The following is a 15,398-nucleotide window of genomic DNA, read 5'->3' as shown; positions in this document are numbered from 1 at the left end:
CATCCATCTAGGTCACCACAGAGTAACAAGCTGAACTACTTGCACTATACTGCAGATTTCTGCTAGCTGTGTATTTTACACATAGTAGTGCATATACAAGAAATCTACTCTTCCGATTCATTCCACATCCCTCTACCCCTCTGTCCACACATCCATTCTCTGGGCCTGTTTCTCTATTCCTGCCCTGCAAATATGTTCATCTGTACCATTTTTAAAATCATTTTATTTATTTATATTACTTTTGGCTGTGCTAGGTCTTCATTGCTATGTGGGCTTTTCTCTAGTTGTGGCAGCAGACTGCTCTCCAGTTGCAGTGCTTGGGCTTCTCGTTGCAGTGGCTTCTCTTGTTGCAGAGCACAGGCTCTAGGATATGTAGGTTTCAGCAATTGCAGCACGTGGGCTCAGTATTTGCAGCACATGGGCTCAGTAGTTGCCTGTTCTCAGACTCTAGTATAGTTGTGATGAATGGGCTTAGTTACTCTGCGGCACGTGGGATCTTCCCCAACCAGGCATCAAACCCATGTCTCTTGCACTGGCAGGCAGATTCTTTACCACTGAGCCACCAGAGAAGCTGCAACTGTACCATTTTTTAGATTCAACATATATGCATTAATACATGATATTTGTTTCTCTTTTTCTGACTTCATTCTGTGTGACAGACTCTTATTAATGCTGAATACTTAGGCTAGCATGATTCCCTCTAGATTCTCAGACATAACAGATGTTATAACTAATTTTGTTATTTGTTAATATAAATATTCACCCCCATATATATGGTCACAGTTTTCACTGAGGTGTCAATAGGACAAGAATAGTCTCTTCAACAAATGATACTGGAAAATCTGGATATTCACATACAAAAATATTATCTTGGATCCTTCCCTTACAACACATAAAAAAAGTAACTCAAAATGGATTAAAGGCCTAATCTTAAAAGCTTCATTATAAAACTTATAGAAGAAAACATAGAGGAGGAATCTTCACAGTCTTAGATTTGGTGATGGTTTCTTAAATATGACATCTAAAACATAAGCAACAAAAGAGGCAAGATCCTCATCAACAATTTTTAAATGTTTCCATATCAGAGAACATTATCAACAAGAGACATAGACAATAGATAAAATGAAGACAACAAAAGGAAAAGGGATGAGAGGAAATAAATAATACATTTGATAAGGGTTTCATATCCAGTTTATATAAAGAACTCCTAAAACTAAAAAGTAAAAAGATCAGTTAAAAGCAATTAAAAACTGGACTGAAGACTTGAGTAGATATTTCTCTAAAGAAGGTAGGCAAATACCCAGTAAACACATGCAGATGTGATTAGCATTAGGGAAATGCAAAGCAAACCCATATAGAAGAATGACTTTATACCCACTAGATGGCAATAATAATAATAGCAATAGTAATCATAATAAAATGAAAAGAACAAGTGTCAAAGAGGATGTGGAGGAATTAGAATTCTCATACATGATTGATAAGAAAGTAAACTGGTATATCCACTGTGAAAAAAAGGTTAGTTCCTCAAAAAGCTAAACATAGGGTTACCATTTGACCCAGTAATCCCACTTCTAGAGATATTCACCAAATACTTGAATACAAGGACACAAACAAAAACTTATATGCCAATGACTGTAAAAACATTATTCATAATAGCCAAAAGGTAGAACCAATCCAAGTGTCCTTCTAAAGATAAAATATAAATTTAATAAATATGATATGTAACAGAATATTATTCAATCATAACAGTGAAATTTGGATACATGCAGCAACATGGATACCTTAAAAAGTTGTGCAGAGTGAAATAAACAAGACGTAAAAAGACAAATACTTTATTATTCCACTTATATAAAATATTATGAAAAATAAGAAAATTCATAGAGACAGAAAGAAGATTACAGGGCATCAGGGCCACAGGGAAGGAAGGATGGAGAGTTTACTGATTAATGATTATAGAGGGTTTATTTTGAGTGGTTTTAGAAATAATGATTGTGATTGCACAGCACTATGAATATAATTAATGCTCTTAATTGTAATTTAAATGATTAAAATGGGAAATTGTATGTTATATATATTCTACCATACAAACAACCACAAACTTACCCTCTGCATTTTCACTTAAACAACACAATGTCCAAATGGAAAACACCTATTTAGTTTTCTATTTTCAAAACTGGGCAGCTCTTCATTGCTTTTTATAGTTAGAATAATGCAGAAAGTCTTGAAAACGTCTCTCCTATTTCAACCCCCTCTAATAAACATTTAATAGTTGAAAAAAAAGCATTCTAATAGTACATTTGGAATCTGGTTAGCCAAATACATGTTGTATATAATAGGAATAACTACATTTATATGTGTGAACTTAAACTCTTTGAAAAGCCATATACATAGATTTTAGTGCATGCATTTCTGACAACTGTTTTGGCTGCTCTGAGAACCTATTAAATTCTTTGTTTAGTCTATTCAAAATAAGAAAAGTCGAATTGTGGCTATTTTACAGTACTTATTACATGATATTTGTTCACAGCGGTAATGATTTCCAGTTTAAGAGGCTAAAACAACTACACAAATACAAATTTAAGGAAATCTTCTAATATTAAAATATGACGTCCATAGCAAAACATTTTCACAATGAAAATCAAAAGAATTATATAAATTCTCAGTTTGAGTGAGTGGAAAATCACACATTTACCCATTTGTAGGAAAAATTCTACATTCTTTTCAAATAAATAATTGCCAAACACCTGATGTAGTTTATTTTGAATGTTTTATTGCTAATTGGAATAAAAATAAATATTATAATTGACTCCCATATGTAAACGTATAGGTACACATATGTGATCAAGCCAAATTTTTCAGAAAACAGTTCTTAATATCTCTATATATGAAGGACTCACTAAAATGATCATTTCTAATATATTCCTCTCTGTTCATCTTTAAAAAAAGATGTCACAGCATTAAATCATTAACGGGTCATGATTATCAGTTAGAAAACACTGAAAAAAGTGACTATCTTAAAAGAATTCATGTCATGACGTTTACAAGGAAGTATATTTAATAGGTAGATGTAGTTATTTTGTTTTTCATTAAGAGCCTGAATAATACTTAACCCAAACTTTATAATAATCAACTGATCATCTTCTTCTGTCTATACAACCTTGTGGAAAGGAGAGATTAACTTAGATTCCTAGATATATTTCCTTTCTCTGTAAAAAGTATTATTCCAACTGACATTTTAATTAATCAAGCAAAGGGAAATGTCTTTGTTTGAAGAAAAATACCTTGCAAGATATTCTAGTTGGCCAGCTGGGCTTTTATAATTAGCTCACACTGAAGCTTCAGAGAAAAGGTAAAACCAGCCTCTTTCCTCCCTGTACCCACCTCCAAATTTCTCTGTCTTTCTCTGCCCATCACTCTTTATTTCTCCCATGGAGGTGAAAGAGGAAAGGAAAACAGAAGAGATAAAATATTAGAGCAGTTATTCTTTTCCTTGCTTGATTTAGTTATTTAGGACTTGTAGTCAATATCAGACAGAAGGTGATGAAAGCAAGGATATCTTTGCTTTGTTTCCAATCTACCTCATGCGTCGAGTTGACTCACTGGAAAAGAGTCTGATGCTAGGAGGGATTGGGGGTGGGAGGAGACGGGGACGACAGAGAATGAGATGGCTGGATGGCATCACCGACTCGATGGACATGAGTTTGAGTGAACTCCGGGAGTTGGTGATGGACAGGGAGGCCTGGCGTGCTGTGATTCATGGGGCCGCAAAGAGTCGGACACGACTGAGCAACTGAACTGAACTGAACTGAATCTTAAGAGACAAAAATAAAAATTTCATCTGCAAGTTTCCACAAATAGATCCTTTATCAGCTTGAGGAAGTTTACTTCTAGTTACTGAGATCTTTTACTATAAATGGGTGTTGAGATCTAGCAAACATTTTACATACACACACAAACACACACACACACAAACACACACACATACCTATCTTTATATTTTTATTTACCTTAATATAGTGGAATCAGTATGTACTGATTTTTTAAACCAACATTGCATGCATGATGCAAATTCATCTTGGTTGTGATAGTCACTTTACATATATTTTGCTGAATTGCTTGCCAAAACGTTGAGAAGAATATCTGTGTTCATGAAAGATGTTGACCTTTAGTTTTCTATTCTTTTAATGAAAAGTGAAAGCGCTAGTCATTCAGGCATATCTGACTCTTTGCAACCCCAAGGACTGTAACCAGTCAGGCTTTCTGTCCATGAAATTCTCCAGGCAAGAATGGGTTGCCATTCCCTCTCCAGGGGATCTTCCCAACTCAGGAATTGAACCTGGGTCATCCCCTGCATTGCAGCAGATTCTTTATCATCTTGGATAGCACAGTAATGCTGATCTCATAAAATGAATTGAGAAGTGCTTTAACCTTTTACACTTCTTGGAATATTTTTGGCTATTTTTTGGAATAGGTTATTTTTTTCCTTTATGTTTGGTACATATACATCAGTGGAGCCAAATGAACCTAAATTTTTGTTTTGCTTGAAAGTTTTAAATTATGAATTCAGTTTCTTTAACGGGTATCACTCTAGTTTATGTGTTACTTCTTAAGTGAGCCTTTGTAGTTTGTGCCTTTCAAGGAATTAGTCCATTTTAACTAATTGATACCTTTATTAGAAAATTATCATATTCTCTTTATTTTTTAAGTTTAAATAAACTTTAAAGAAAGCTGAGCACCGAAGAATTGATGCTTTTGAACTGTGGTGCTGGAGAAGACTCTTGAGAATCCCTTGGACTTCAGGGAGATCCAACCAGTTCATCCTAAAGGAGATCAGTCCTGGTTGTCCATTGGAAGGACTGATGTTGAAGCTGAAACTCCAATACTTTGGCCACCTGATGTGAAGAGCTGACTCATTTGTAAAGACCCTGATGCTGGGAAAGATTGAAGGCAGGAGGAAAAGGGGACAACAGGGGTTGAGATGGTTGTATGGCACCACTGACTCAATGGGCATGAGTTTGAGTGAACTCCAGGAGTTGGTGATGGACAGGGAGGCCTAGTATGCTGTGGTCCATGGGGTCGCAAAGATTGGACACAACTGAGCGACTGAACTGAACTGAAACTTTTCATTAGCTTTCTGTTCACAGAAAAGTTGCAAAGATAGCACAAATTATTTCAATATGTTACGTAACATTTCTTCCATACATATTTTACATTTACTATTGTATGTTGTCACAATTGTGAACTAATGAACCAATCAATTATAATGCATTCAGTTTAGTTCAGTTCAGTTCAGTCTCTTAGTCGTGTCTGACTCTTTGCGACCCCATGAACCACAGCACGCCAGGCCTCCCTGTCCATCACCAACTCCCGGAGTTCACTCAAACTCATGTCCATAGAGTCGGTGATGCCATCCAGCCATCTCATTCTCTGTCGTCCCCGTCTCCTCCTACCCCCAATCCCTCCTCGCATCAGACTCTTATTAACTAAATCCATATTTTATTCAAATTTCACTAGTTTTCCTCTAATGTTCTCTTTTAATTTCAGGATCTAATGTTGAATTCTTCATTACATTTACTTATCATGTCTCCTTGGGCTTCCTTGGGCTGTAACAGTTACCAGACTTTCTTTGTTTTTGATAACTTTGATAGTTTTAAGGAATAATAGTCAGGTATTTCATAGAATATTCCTCAGTTTAAGGTTTTTTGATGCTTTTCTCATGGTAATACTGTTCAGTTCAGTTCAGTCCCTCAGTCATTTCTGACTCTTTGCAATCCCATGGACTGTAGCACACGAGGCTTCCCTGTCCATCACCAACTCCCGGAACTTACATGGTTACAAATTTAGCACTGAAAATCAGTCATAGCTTCCAGATGGCTCAGTAGTAAAGAATCCACCAGCCATGCAGGAGATGACTGTTGGATCTCCGGGTCAGGAAGATCCCCTGGAAAAGGAAATGGCAACCAACTGCAGTATTCTTGCCTGGGAAATCCCATGGACAGAGGAGGCTGGAGGGCTGCAGTCCGTGTGGTTGCGAAAGAGTTGGACATGAGTTAGAGACCATTCAATAGAACATAGTCACAGGACTAATTACCGGTACAATCATGCTGTGATTTTCATAAATTTTGTTATTTCAATGGGGAAAAATGAACTCATTCTGAAGTTAGTTTTTTGTTTTATAATATTAAGATTCTTTGATTTTTGTTTTATAATATTAAGATTCTTTGATTTTCTTTGCTTGTTTACTAGTTACATAGGTAATTTGGCATTAGGTTAACACTGATTTATGTAAGAAATAAAACTTTACATTTAAGGACTTAGCATAGTTTTTTTGTTTTGTTTTGTTTTTGCTTACTTACTAATCCATCGCAGGTTTGTTTGTCACCAAACAGATTTATCCTAGTGATGAATAAAGGAAACAGGTTCTCACTTTCTCATAACTCCTCTGTTTCCTAGGGCCCCCCTAAAGTTCTTTACATAGTACATATAAAATAGATTGCCTCAAGGACCTACTTTATAGCTCAGGGAACTCTATTCAATATTTTGTAATAACCTATAATATAAAACAATCTGAAAAAGAACAGATACATGTATAACTGAATCACTTTCCTGTATACCTGAAACTAACACAGCACTATAAATCAACTATACTTCAGTCACAAAATAAAATTTAAAACAGAGAAAAAGACTGGACAGGGAATGTCCACTTTTAAAATTATTTTAATTTTTATTATATTATCATTTATTTTATTAATATATATTGTTTTTCAGATTCCTTTCTATTTTACATTATTCCAGGATATTGACATACACATTACTGTCTATCAATTCCAATTTATCTATCTCCTCTTTTCCTGTTTCTAATGATTGTCTTCCTCGATATTATGGTTCATATTTTCCTGCTTTATGTGCTTGGCAATTTTCCATTGTATGTCAGACATCAATAACTTTACAGTGTTGGCAGTAACTTTTTACATATTTCTTTAAGTAGTGTTGAACTTGGCTCTGACATGTAGTAGTTAAATTACTTGGAATAATATGGATTTTTTTGAGGTTTTCTTTTAGGCTTGATTGGGACAAATCCAGAGACATGTTTTAGCTTAGGAATAATTTATTCTTGCTAATGATGCAGTGACATTTTCAGAACTCTAAGCTGTGTGTATTATAGGGTCTTTCCACTTTAACTAGTTTGAAAACTATTCCTGAGCCTGTGTGACCTCTAGAAATTGTGCTGTTGACTGCTTTCTAGTGGTTCTTTCCTGCTCATGCAGTTTTCTCTTAATAACCCACAGATTGCTATTCAGTCAAAGACTCAAGGGAATAACTCTGCAGCTCACCCAATCTTTCTTTCTTTTTAGCTCCTGCCTCTCCAGGATTTTTCACTGCAGTCTAATCAACCTGGCTTACCTGACTCTTATTTCTGTATTCTTAAATCAACAAGACTTCTATATTCTTTTGTGTTTTTTCCATTTACACTGTGGCCTGACAGCTTTTTCTAGGAATTAAGCTGGGGCAATCACAGAGGTCATTTTGTTTGTTTGTTTGTTTCCTTTCTCCTAGGAAACATAATCTTGCATAGTTTGTTTTCCAGATTTTAAAAGTCTTTTTATTTTCATATAAATTTTTCTATTCTCTTAGTTGATTTAGGTAGGAGATTAAATTTGATACCTGTTACTCCATTAGAGATGGGATTGGAAGTTTTTGTGTATATCTTCAGTTTATCCTTGTTATCTTTCAAATTATTATAATCTGTTCTATTGGATAGTTACACAACACTTTAATTGTCCAAGATTTGTTTGTTTTTGGATTTGGAATATTATTATGAATAGAGCTGTCAGGAACATACTTGTGTTTGTGTTTTGGTGAACATATAAACATTTATCAAATATCACGAGTAGAATTGCTGAGTCATAGGCTAGACTATTTAGCAGATATGACCAGTATTCCAAAATAGTCAAAAAAATTTACATGCAATAATAATGTAGCAAAGTTCCAATTAGTCTACATTTTCAACGACATTTAGCAATGCCTGTATTTTTAAATATTTTTATTGCAGTATAATTGATTTACAATGTGTTATTTTCAAGTATATTCAAGTATTTTCAAGTGAATCAGTTATACATATATACATATATATATTACATATATGCATAGGACTTCTCCGATGGCTCAGACGGTAAAGCATCTGCCTACAATGCGGTAGACCTGGGTTCAGTCCCTGGGTTGGGAAGATCTCCTGGAGAAGGAAATGGCAACCCACTCCAGTATTCTTGCCTGGAAAATCCCATGCATGGAGGAACCTGGTAGGCTACAGTCCACAGGGTCACAAAGAGTCAGACATGACTGAGTGACTTCACTTTCACTTTCATACAATGTATATACATTCTTTTTCAGATTTTTTTTTTTTTTTACCATGTAGGCCATTACAGAGTAATGAGTAGAGTTCCCTGTGTTATACAGTAGGTCTTTATTAGTTATCTGTTTTATACATGTTTTGGCAACCCACTCCAGTGTTCTTGCCTGGAGAATCCCAGGGACGGCAGAGCCTGGTCGGCTGCCGTCTACGGGGTCGCACAGAGTCGGACACGACTGAAGTGACTTAGCAGCAGCAGCAGCATGTTAGTCACTCAGCGATGTCTGACTCTTCGCAACCCTATGAACTATCGCCCGCCAGGCTCCTCGGTCCTTGGAATTCTCCAGGCAAGAATACTGAAGTGGGTGCCCTCCAGAATTTTATGTGTTTATATATGTCAGTTCAAATCTCCCAATTTATCTGTCCCCCTTTTCCCATATAAAAACCGTAAATTTGTTTTGTACATCTATGACTCTATTTCTGTTTTATAAATAAGTTCATTTGCACCACTTTCTTAGATTTCATGTATAAATGATATTTGTCTTTCTCTGTCTGACTTACTTCACTCAGTAAGACAATCTCTAGGTCCATCCATGCTGCTGAAAATGGCATCAATGGTATTTTTAATTTTAGCTACAGTAATGGGGGTGCCTCATTGTGGATTTAATTTCCATTTACCTGATTATTAATAAGTTTGGTTACTTTATACTGTTTGACTATTGTCCTTTAGTTCAGTTCAGTCGCTCAGTCGTGTCTGACTCTTTGCGACCCCAAGAACCGCAGCACGCCAGGCCTCCCTGTCCATCACCAACTCCCAGAGTTCACCCAAACTCATGTCCATTGAATTGGCGATGCCATCCAACCATCTCATCCTCTGTTGTCCCCTTCTCCTCCTGCCTTCAATCTTTCCCAACATCAGGGTCTTTTCAAATGAGTCAGCTCTTTGCATCAGGTGGCCAAAATATTGGAGTTTCAGCTTCAACATCAGTCCTTCCAATGAACAGCAAGGACTGATCTCCTCTAGGATGGACTGGTTGGATCTCCTTGCAGTCCAAGGGACTCTCAAGAGTCTTCTCCAACACCACAGTTCAAAAGCATCAATTCTTTGGTGCTCAGCTTTCTTTATATTTCGACTCTCACATCCATACATGACTACTGGAAAAACCATAGCCTTGACTAGAAGGACCTCTGTTGACAAAGTAATGTTTTTGCTTTTTAATACTCTGTCTAGGCTTCCCTGGTGGCTCAGTGGTTAAAGCGACTCCTTCCAATGCGGGAAACCCAGATTTGATCCCTGAGTCAGGAAGATGGCTGGAGAAGGAAATGGCAACCCACTCCAGTACTCTTGCCTGGAGAATCCCAAGGACAGAGGAGCCTGGTAGGCTACAGCTAGGTTGGTCATAACTTTCCTTCCAAGGAGTAAGTGTCTTTTAATTTTGTGGCTGCAAAAGTGAAAGTGAAGTCGCTCAGTCCTGTCTGACTCTTTGCGGCCCTGTGGATTGTAGCCTACCTGGCTCCTCTGTCCGTGGGATTTTCCAGGCAAGAGTACTGGAGTGGGTTGCCATTTCCTTCTCCAGGGATCTTCCCGACCCAGGGATCGAACCTGGGTCTCCCGCATTGGAGGCAGACGCTTTAACCTCTGAGCCACCAGGGAAGCCTGAGTACTGTCCTTGATGAGATATATTTTCAAGTTTTTTTCCCCACTTTTCTTATTTTTATTTCTTTATCGATTTGTGGAATTTTAAAAAGTTTTCTAGATATGAATGATTTATGTACTACAAATATTCTCCTAGTCTGAGGCTTGCCCTTTCACTCTTTTGGTGATTTTTTTTGATAAACAGAAGTTCTTACTTGGAGTATAGTTTATTAACTTTCTATTTAATGTGTAGTGCCCTTTATGTCCTGTTTAAGAAAAATTCGCATGCACTATGTTTATAAGGTATTCATTTTGGTGTTCTTCTAGAAGCTCGCTTGTTTTAGCTTTACATCTAAGTTTAATTTTTGTATATGGTTTAAGGTAAGAAAATAAAACAAGTAGAAATATTCAGTTGCCCCATGTAGATATACATTTGAACCAGCATCATCAAAAACCACCTTTTACCACTCATTACAATGTCCATTTCTTATAAATCACCAGCCTTTCAAGCTGTGGATAATTATCTGGTCTCTACCATATTGATTTCTGCAGTTTGTCTGTCCTTGTGCCAAAATTCCTTCATTACCATAGTTTTGTAGTTGTTATTGATGTCCAGTGGTTTAAATCCTCTAAATGTAGTCTTATCCCCATAATATACTTTGGCTGTCCTTACCCCAGTCTTTTTCCAACCAGTTTAACAATTTTCAATAAAATAAAGCACTATAATTTTAACTGAAATTAGATTGCAGTTATAAATTAATATCAGGAGAACTGACATATTTAAAGTGTTAAAACTTCCAGTTTATGAAATTTGCACTTATTCATTTTATTTGGATCCACTTTTGTGGTATTCTACGAGTTGACTCACTGGAAAAGACTCTGATGCTGGGAAAGGTTGGGGGCGGGAGGAGACGGGACGACAGAGAATGAGATGGCTGGATGGCATCACCAACTCTGTGGACATGAGTTTGAGTGAACTCCGGGAGTTGTTGATGGACAGGGAGGCCTGGCGTGCTGTGATTCATGGGGTCGCGGAGAGTCGGACACGACTGAGCGACTGAACTGAACTGAACTGAACTGAAGATCTAGCATGATTTTGATGCTTTGTGTGTTTTTTTACTTTTATTTGTTTTTGTTGGAATATGAAAATTGATTGTTTATACTGATTTACACAGTAATCTTTCTAGATTTAATTCTTAATTTTGCTTATTCCCTAGTGTATCAGCAGTAAGGCATTTACCTGCAATGCAGGAGACATAGGTTCGATCCCTGGGTCAGGAAGATCCCCTGGAGAAGAAAATAGAAATCCATTCCAGTCTTCTTGCATGGGAAATATCATGGACAGAGAAACCTAGTGGACTACAGTCCATGGGATTGCAAAACCACTCAGACACGACTTGACTAACAGCAACAAAGACTGTTTTGAACTTTCATATACATATTAATGAGATCTGAAGTCATATCAGCTATATTTCTTTAATCATTGTTAATTTTACTTTTGTTTCCTTATCCTACCAGCTAGGATATTGAGTTCAATGCTGAATACAAGTGATGAAAATAGAATTTCTTGCATTATTCTCAAACTCTGAATTTTTTCCCCATATTTCAACAGTACATGTGTTGACTTAAAATTTTTTACATATTCTTCATTAAATTTTTTAAAGTTCCCTTTTATTCCTAGTTTGATAACAGTTGTTATTGTTTTATTATACATAAGCATTTAATCATCAAATTTGTTCTCTGTATCTGTTGAGATAATTCTTGATATACTTTTTCTACTTATTTTAACTTGTGTCTTCATATACACAGCCACTTGGCAGGGGCTGGGAGTAGGGAGGAGGGGGATGTCTTGTGTTTGTCAGCTCACACTGCAAAATTTCTTTGCCTCTAAAATTTAGTTTATCATTTTCCTATTGCATTCCTAGTTTATTCATACTTAAAATATATTATTCTTTAAAAATTAAAGTCTCTTTTTTATAGTGACAGCAATGACCAGACATAACCTACTGCATACTACTCTAAATGCATGTTTGTCTGTCTTTTAATTGCTATTCTGATCAATTCATTAATTTCACTGTTTTTTAATGTTTATTTACTGCCTCATGAATTTTAGGTTTTGTCTTCATTATTGGCTAATATGCTTTTTCTATGCCTGTATTCTTTAATTTTAATTTTTTAAAATTTTATCAAGTTTATATAAATCACTCTTCTGATTTTACCCTATATGTAATATATATGTATCCTGTATATGAAGGTTTCAGCATCATTAGCATTTTAAAAATTCTACATATTGTTTCAATTTCTACTTTTACCATAAGATAGGTGATATTTTAAACATACCTAGACAATGGAGCGGAGCAGGCAATGGCAAGCACTCCAGTACTATTGCCTGGAAAATCCCATGGATGGAGGAGCCTGGTAGGCTGCAGTCCATGGGGTCGCTAAGGGTCGGACACGACTGAGTGACTTCACTTTCACTTTTCACCTTCACACAGTGGAGAAGGAAATGGCAACCCACACCAGTGTTCTTGCCTGGAGAATCCCAGGGATGGGGGAGCCTGGTGGGCTTCCATCTATGGGGTCACACAGAGTCAGACACGACTGAAGTGACTTAGCAGCAGCAGCAGACAATGGAGAGTTTTCATTATCTTGTTAATTGATTTCTCCTTCTGTTTTTGAGAACAGAAATGTTGGTTATGTTCATTCCACTTCATGGAATTTATTGATGCTTTCTTACTGGCATAATATAAGGTTTGTTTTTTTATTCTCCATGATTCTCCATTTTTATTCTCCATGATTGGTATATTATTAGCACTATATTTCAATGTATAAGAATATACTATATTGATTACAATTTTAGTTTGTATTTATTTGTTTATTCATTGTTCAACAAAGTTGACTTAGGTTGGAAATACATGTTAAAATCTCCTTTTCTTTATTATCTTTGTCACCTTTCATAATCATAATTTCCACTACATGTTATTTGGTGTTGACTTACTCCTAATAGTGGTATTACAAGTATGGGCTTTTAGCATCACAAGGTGTTCCCTTTGGTCTAATTTAGTACTTGCAGCCTGATTCTCTTTCCCATTTTTGCCTTTGCTCATCCCTTTATTTTTAGCATTTCAGAATCACATTATTTTATGTATCTTTTATCCTGCTTAGCATTGGGATATTTCTATGAATTAATTTGGAGTTTTCTTGTAGGAGAGAAGTAAAGCATGTTTACATTTATTGATGCAGCTGATGTCTTTAGTCTCAATTATACAGTCTCCGTCAATGTCATTTTCCTGTGTTCTTTATACGCACTGGGACTCTCTGGAGGGTCTTTTTGTCTCTGCCTCTGTCTCCCTTGCTCTCTCTGTCTTGCTCTCAGTCTCACGCATGCTCACTCTTGCTTGCTTATTGTCTTGCTTTCTCATTCTGTCTTCAAAAAATTATTTTTCACATTTAGGACATTTTCTGTGTATGTATCTGTATGTGTGTATGTAGGTTGTGCTGTGCTTAATCTCTCAGTCATGTTCAGCTCTTTGCAGTCCCATGTACTGTAGTGTGCCAGGCTCCCATGTCCATGCAACTTTCCAGGCAAGAATACTGGAGAGGGTTGCATTTCCTACTCCAGAGCATCTTCCTGACCCAGAAATCGAACCTGTGTCTCTTTGCATTTCTTGTGTTGGCAGGCAGATTCTTTACCACTGCATCACCTGGGAAGATGCTTAAAATAGTCTTACTCTCCCTCTTTCCTTACTTATGCTTTTCCTATTTGATGTGTCAGCTTTAATTTTTATCATTGATTTCGTTTTATTATCTATGCAGTAATCAATGAGCTTATTCTATTTTCTCCTTTCGTGCTCAGTTCTCCTCCCATTTAAAAATGATCTTATTTTTACTTGCAAGAACTGATAACTTTATTTTTCTCCTACTCTTGTTTCCATTCTTATTTTAATCTTATATCTTCAATCATGTCTGTTTCTTTGCTTACTGTCAGTTCTTTAGCCAATGGCTCAAAGTCTTCTCTTAATTGAGTGAAGTTCATCCTCTAGTGGTTTCCTGGAAAAAGCTTGTGAGTTCAGTGATCTCTGAGTTCTTGCATTTCTATTACTTAATATTTGTTGACAGCTTGTCTAGTTTGAAAAGCCTAGGTTAGCACTCTTTGTTCTGGAAGTTTTGTTTGTTTTGTTTTAATTTTACTTTATTCTCCTCTTACTTTATATGCTGTTCTCTAGAAATTTGATGTCAACATGATTTTTTTCCTTTATAAGTCACTTAGTCTTTTGCTTGGGAGCTCAAATAACTCTCTTTCTCCTATCTTTAGAGTCCATAAAATTTTACTAGGATATATTTTAGGGTTGAATGTACTGTATCATTTTTTTTTCTATAATGGACTCTTTTATTGTATAGATTCAACCTCCTCTCAGAGTTTTCTTGGATCATTATTTTAATAGTTTCATTGTTTTGTTTTTCTTCCACAAGAAATCCAGTTACATTTATACACTTATCATATTTATCTGACATGCTTTACCTGTTTAATGATTTTATTTTCATTTTCATGGCTCATTTCATGCTACTGTTCAATGTGTTCAGTATATTTGCCAATAAATCAACATTCCCTTAGTCACCATTTAATTTATGCTTTATTACAGAGTTGATTTTTTAGCCCTTTTCTCCTGAATGGGAAAATTCACTTTTTTTCCAAAATTTTCACTTCACATCTGTTTTTATTTTTTTTCCATTTCTCTTCATGTTAATTAATCATTTTTAAAACATCTGCTTCAGAGTACTCATTCAGTTCTATGGATGATTGTTTTCAGTTCAGTCGCTCAGTCGTGTCCAACTCTTTGCGACCCCATGAATCACAGCACGCCAGGCCTCCCTGTCCATCACCAACTCCCGGAGTTCACTCAAACTCATGTCCATCGAGTCAGTGATGCCATCCAGCCATCTCATTCTCTGTCGTCCCCTTCTCCTCCCGCCCCCAACCTTTCCCAGCATCAGAGTCTTTTCCAGTGAGTCAGCTCATCGCATGAGGTGGCCAAAGTATAGCAGTTTCGGCTTTAGCATCAGTCCTTCCAATGAACACCCAGGATTGATCTCCTTTAGAATGGACTGGTTGGATCTCCTTGCAGTATAAGGGACTCTCAAGAGTCTTCTCCAGCACCTCAGTTCAAAAGCATCAATTCTTTTGCTTAATTTTTCTTGTGCAATACTACAAGTTTTTGTTTATGTATTTTGTTTTATTCTCTTTGTTGTAACTTGGGAAGATATTTTCTTAAGCTGAAATATTTTAATTCTCATTTTCTGTTTTCTTATAATAACTTTGTAAGGATGTTACTACTATCCATTTTTGTTCATTTTTAAATGTCTTGTATTTCTAAAGCTATCGATATAAAGTGTCTCTATGGTAACTGGGGT

Source organism: Moschus berezovskii, chromosome 11 (genome assembly GCF_049115385.1).
Source record: "Moschus berezovskii isolate FMDL1 chromosome 11, NW_MosBer_1.0, whole genome shotgun sequence".
Lineage (NCBI taxonomy): Eukaryota > Metazoa > Chordata > Mammalia > Artiodactyla > Moschidae > Moschus > Moschus berezovskii.
Note: the sequence above shows the minus strand (reverse complement) of the source record.